Source organism: Orycteropus afer, unplaced genomic scaffold, assembly GCF_000298275.1.
Source record: "Orycteropus afer afer isolate SDZICR_OR568_19922 unplaced genomic scaffold, OryAfe1.0 scaffold00086, whole genome shotgun sequence".
In the NCBI taxonomy this organism is placed as follows: domain Eukaryota; kingdom Metazoa; phylum Chordata; class Mammalia; order Tubulidentata; family Orycteropodidae; genus Orycteropus; species Orycteropus afer.
The window spans coordinates 10,027,978-10,034,077 of NW_006921673.1; positions in this window are offsets into that span (position 1 = coordinate 10,027,978).

Below are 6,100 nucleotides of genomic sequence, written 5' to 3' on the forward strand. Positions count from 1 at the left end.
AAAAGAAGGAATGGGGTTAACCATGAGAAAAAAGGGGAAAAACAAAACAAAATAATAAAACAAAATCACTTAAATTAAAAAAAAAAAAAAAAAAAAAAAATTCAACCAGGAATGGGGAAGAGAAAAGATGCTGAAAACTAGGACCTGAGAGGGGAAGAATAAGAATAATAGTAAAAAGAACAAAAGTATTAATAGTTGTTTTTAGACAGATAAATTCAAGCAAACTAATCACTAGAAGAAAGAAAGTGAAAAAAAAAAATAAAAATAAAAAAAGAGAAAAAAAATTGGTGGGGGACAGGGCAGGGCGGCCAGGCTCCGTCTGAGCACACAGAATGTAGGTGGGAGTGGGGGATGGCCACACCTCCATTCACCAAGTGGGTGTGGGGTATACGAGTAACAAGAGGAATGTCACACCTTTTCAGTCTTACAGGTCTGGAGTGTCCTTGCGGTTGCTGGCAAACAGAACGTGTTCTTAAGCCCCTGGAATCTTAATCTGAAAGAGTGCTCTCTCTTTAAATATCCAAAATAGTCAAGCTGCTTTTAAATATTCAAAATGGTGGTGTCCTCCGGACCGGCAAAAGTCCACAGCTCAGCCCGCCTTTCTCTTCACCTTCTCCATTTATTCCCCAGCCACCAGAGCAGTCCTCTGTGCAGTCAGTCCCTGGTTAGTAGGGCTGATTTTTAGGTTAATTCTTAGGTCCTACCACCACTCGGCACTCTCAAAGCTGTCTATGCCATGCCATCAGGATCGCTCAGGATTGTTGCCAGATCACAGCTCCTTGTCTGTCTCCTTTTTTGGTATTTTCATGTAAATTCTTCTGCTAGTTGTGGTTTAGTCACTTCTATATCCTCGCCTTCAAGGCTCAGGGTTCCAGGATTATCTTCTGTGTCTGTGTTAATTGGTTTCCCTTTTCTTTGTTGAAGAGGGTCTGTGGAGTCTTTCTGCCTAGTCTGTCATCTTACCAGAACTCTGCCCTTGGTTTTTTGCACTCTTCTTTGCTTTCCACAATAGGAGACCATTAGCTGCATCTTAGATGATTTTTAAGACCCTATTCGCTACTCACCAATGTAGGATGAGAAACAAGAATTTTATGTATTTTGTTGTGTCAAATGAGTCTGGTGTCCCCAGTACTATGGTCCTGAGTCAGTAGATCCATTGGATCTTTCTCCCACAGTGTCTGGCTGTCTGTGAGGGATTATTCTATGTCCGTCTTCTGTTGTTTCTGTAAGGATGGCAGGTACTTTGTATCACTGGTATCTGTGCAAGATTAGTCTTAGCTGAATCTATCCTTGGTCTAGATATCTATCTATCTCCTGTTCACTGATGTCCATCTGATTTTCTTAGATGTTTATGTGTTTATCTGTAGTCTGGTGTTTGGTGTTGATGATAATGCAATATTGTGGATATACTGGTATTATCCTCTGTCCTCTATTTCTTATGTGCACATTTTAGTGTCCTCCCTTTTCCTAATGTTATCATAGGGGTCATAGACTCTTTCTATACCATCCTTCCTCTTACCCGCATCAGCATGTGGCCCTCAACTAGCCTGAAATTAATTCATCCCCTTCCCTCCCCTCCCCAGTAACCTACAAAATGAGTTCCCTGTCTCAAGCTAACTCTTCTTTGTCTTTTTACAATTATGGGCTCATACAGTATTTGTTTTTCTGTGATTGACTTATTTTACTCAGCATTACATCCTACAGGCTCATCTACATTGTGAGATGATTTGCATATCCTTCATTGTTCTTTAATGTAGCATGGTATTCCATTGTATGAACGTACTATAATTTGATTATCCATTCGTCCATTGATGGGCATTTAGGTTGTTTCCTTCTCTTTGCTATAGTGAATTGTTCTGCAATGAATGTAGGTGTGCATATGTCTGTTTGTGCCCTGCCTCCCACCTCTTTAAGATATATTCCTAGTAATGGAATCGCTGGGTCAAATGGTATTTCTATTTTCAGTTTTTTAAGGAAACACCATACCATTGCCACAATGGCTGTACCATTTTCAATCCCACCAGCAGTGCACAAAAGTTACAATCTCTCTGCAGCCTCCTCAGCATTTGATATTTTCTGTCGTATTGAACTTTGCTATTATTGTTGGGGTGAGATGATATCTCGTTGTTTTGATTTGCATCTCTCTAATGACTAAAGATCACGAGCAGTTCCTCAGGTGTTTGTTGGCTGCCAGCAAATCATCTTTAGTCAAGTGTCTGTTTAAATCCTTTGCCCATTTTTGAATTGGGCTTTTGTCTTTTTGGTGTTGAAGTGTTGAAGTTTTCTATAGATTTTGGAGATAAGTCCTTTGTCATAGGCAAATATTTTCTCCCAATCTGTAGATTTCTTTACCCTTTTGATGAAGTCTTGCAAGGAGCATAAGAATTTAATTTTTAAGAAGTCCCAATCGTCTAGCTTCTTGTCTACCTCCTGTACATTCTGGGTTATGTTTGATACTCTATTTATGCCATAAATTAGGGCTCCTAGATTTTCCCCTCTTTAACTTTGACTAATTTTAGAGTTTTGGATTTTACATTTAAGTCTTTGATCCAGCTTGAGTTTGTTTTTGTGTATGGTGAGGTTTGGGTCTTGTTTAATTTTTCTGCAAGTGGATATCCAGTTTTGCCAGCACCATTTGTTAAAGAGGCTTGCTCTTACCCATTTTATGGGTTTTGGATCTTTGTCAAAGATCAGCTCTCCATAGATGGATGGGTCTATTTCTGGACTTTTGATTCTGTTCCATTGGTCTATGTGTCTATCATTATAACAATAGCATGCTGTTTTGACTACTGTGGCTGTATAGTAGGTTTTGAGATCTGGGAGTGTGAGACCTCCCACTTTGTTCTTCTTCTTTGGAAGTGCTCTGCTCATCCAAGGTCTCTTTCCTTTCCATATGAAGTTAGTAATTGGTTTTTCCATTCCCTTAAAAAACTTTGTTGGTATGTGGATCAGGTTTGCGTTAAATGTGTAGGTTGCTTTAGGTACTATTGGCATTGTCAAAGTATTCAGTCTACCTATCCATTAACAAGGCAGGTTCTTCCATTTATGCAGAGCCCTTGTTGTCTCCTGTAGTAGAGTTTTATAGTTTTCTTTGTATATGTCTTTTGTGTATCTGGTAAGATTTTGTGATAGTTAAATTCGTGTGTCAACTTGGCTAGACCTGGCTGAGTGACTGGGCAGCTGGATGTAGTACTCCCCGTGATAAGACTGGTCATCAACTCCATGGTGGAATCTACTGTGAACAGCTGAGAAGCTGCTTTACAGATGTGTTGTACTTTCTGCATATAAGCAGAAGCCTTGGGGAATGGTCTCTAGCTTATGGCACCCTTGGACCCTGCATGTAGCTGTGTTGTCGTTCAGCAGCCTGCCATGCTCTGGTGACCTGGGGACTTACAATGGACTTGAATTAATGGCCTGGCATGTGGTTTTGTAAAATCGGGACTGTGACTATTTACTTGTTAACCTTGGGCTTGGCAGCCTCAGCAGCCGGCAGCTGTCTGAGTGAAGAAAAGCCGCTAGCTTCAGTGGGTTGGGAGCTGGAGGCAGAGCTGAAACCCAAGGATGAGGGGCTTTCACCCAGCCTTTATAGCTTGGCACTTTGAACTTGGACTTAAAGCTTCCAAATTGTAAGAATAAACTGCTGTTTGTTAAGACCATCCCATTTGTGGTATATTTCTTGTCAGAGCGGTACTAGGTAATTAGAACAGAATAATTCCTAGGTATTTTATATTTATTAAATTAAATTACTTATCTTTATTTTATCATTAACTATTGTAAATGGTATTGTTTCCTTTATTTCTTTTTCAGAATACTCTTTGTTGGTGTAGAGGAATCCAACTGATTTTTGTTTGTTGACCTTGTATCCTGCCACTTTGCTGAACCACTCTATTAGTTCCAGTAGTTTTTTTTGTTGATTCTCTTGGGTTTTCTATGTACACGATCATATAATTTACAAATAGAGATAGTTTTACTTCCTCTTTGCCAATTTGCATGCTTTTATTTCTCTTTCTTGCCTTATTGCCCTGGCCAGCACTTCCAATACAACATTAAATAGAAGTGGTGATAGAGGGCATCCCTGTCTGGTTCCCATTCATAAGGCGAATGCCTTGAATCTTTTTCCATTAATAATGATGTTGGCCATTGGCTTTGCATATATGCCCTTTATTATGCTGAGGAATTTCCCTTCTATCCCTATTTTGCTGAGAGTTCTTAACAGCAATGGGTGTTGGATTTTATCAAATGCCTTTTCTGCATTGATTGATATAATCATATAATTTTTTTGTTTTGTTTATGTGGTAGATTACATTGATTGTTTTTCTGATGTTGAACCATCCTTGCATAACTGGTATGAATCCCACTTGGTCAGGATGTATTATTTTTTTGATATGTTGTTGGATTCTGTTGGCTAGGATTTTGTTGAAGATTTTTGCATCTATGTTCATGAAGGATATTGGTCTGTAGTTTTCCTTTTTAGTGGTGTCTTTCCCTGGTTTTGGTATTAGTGTTATGCTTGCTTCATAAAATGAGTTTGGGAGTATTCCATCTTTTTCCATGTTCTGAAATAACTTGGGTAATATAGGTGTCAACTCTTCCCTGAATATTTGGTAAAACTCTCCAGTAAAGCCATCAGGGACAGGACTTTTCCTTGTGGGGAGTTTTTTAAGATTAGGTCATCTTGCCATTTTTTGTGGAATGGCTTCACTATCAGTACATCCTTATAACTCTGTTCCCAGGCAAGATAATTTCTCTGAGCTAAGGACAAAAGCATTTTGTTAGCTATTTGACATTTTTAACTGAAATCTCAGAGGCATCTCAAACCTAACATAGGTGAGGTTGAATCCCTTATCCTTCCCTCCCAAAAGGAGCTCTAGTGGCACAGTGGATAAAGCACTTGGTTGCTAATCAAAAGGTTGGTTGTTCAAGCCCACCAGTCATTCTCTGGGAGAAAGATGAGGCAGTCTGCTTCTATGAAGATTGATAGCCTTGGAAACCCTATGGGACAGTTCTACTCTGACCTATAGGGTCACTATGAGTCAGAATCAACTCGATGGCAGTGGATGAGTGGGTGTTCTCTCTCAAATAATTTCCTGCTCAGTTTTACTCCCTAAGTAACATTAAGCCAATTGCTTCAACTGGAAACTTAGTACTCATCTTTGATTCTTCCCTTTTCTATTATTTTCATATCTAATTCATGAAAAAGTCCTATCAGTTCTAACCTCAACTTAAATCTATCCACTGTTCTACATGTCCAGTGTTCTCATCATATTTTTTTGTCTAGATTATTGCCATATTTTGTGTAGATGATCCTGCTCCTACTTAAGTTCTTCCAGTCCATTCTTCACATATCAGACAGAATAATCTGTTAAAACACAAGTGGATCATGTCATTACTCCATGGAGACCCCTCACTGACTTCTCATTGCATTTGGAATAAAATCTAAATCTCTTATGGCTCTGGATTCATGCAGCCTGTATCTCTCTATCTACCCTCATTTTGTCACACTCCATTCTTCAATCACTTGTTTCAGCCACACTGATTTTTTTTTTAGTTCTAATTCACGATGCTAGATCTATCCCATTTGCCTCTATTGTTTCTTTCTCCTTATTCCAGCTTACTCTTTGCTTCAGAAAGCTGGTTTACATGTTGTTGTTGTTGTTAGATGCCATCAAGTAGGTTCTGACCCATAGTGACCCTATGTACAATGGAATGAAACACTGCCCAGTCCTACACCATCCTCATAATTGTTCCTATGCCTGAGCCCATTTCTTTCTTTTTCCAATTTATTCTCTTTTCTAGGAAGCTGACCTACATAGACTGCATCAGTACTTTCCTTTTTATCTGGTTTCTGATTGGGTTAGCTAATAAGTGCCCTGGATCTCTCCCTGTGGGATTACTTCTGCCAGGAATTAGAAAAAGAAAAATTCTCTCAAGGGAGCTTGATCTACATATCTCCTTGCTTCCAGGTTCTAGTCACTGTCCCTTTTCTTGTCTGTATTAGGGATGGTAACAGCTCCTCTATTACTGAGACTAGGGTGCTGCATATCTTTGTAAATATTTCCTTCATTAAGTCCTGTTCTAACTAGCCTAACTTGAGAGTGCC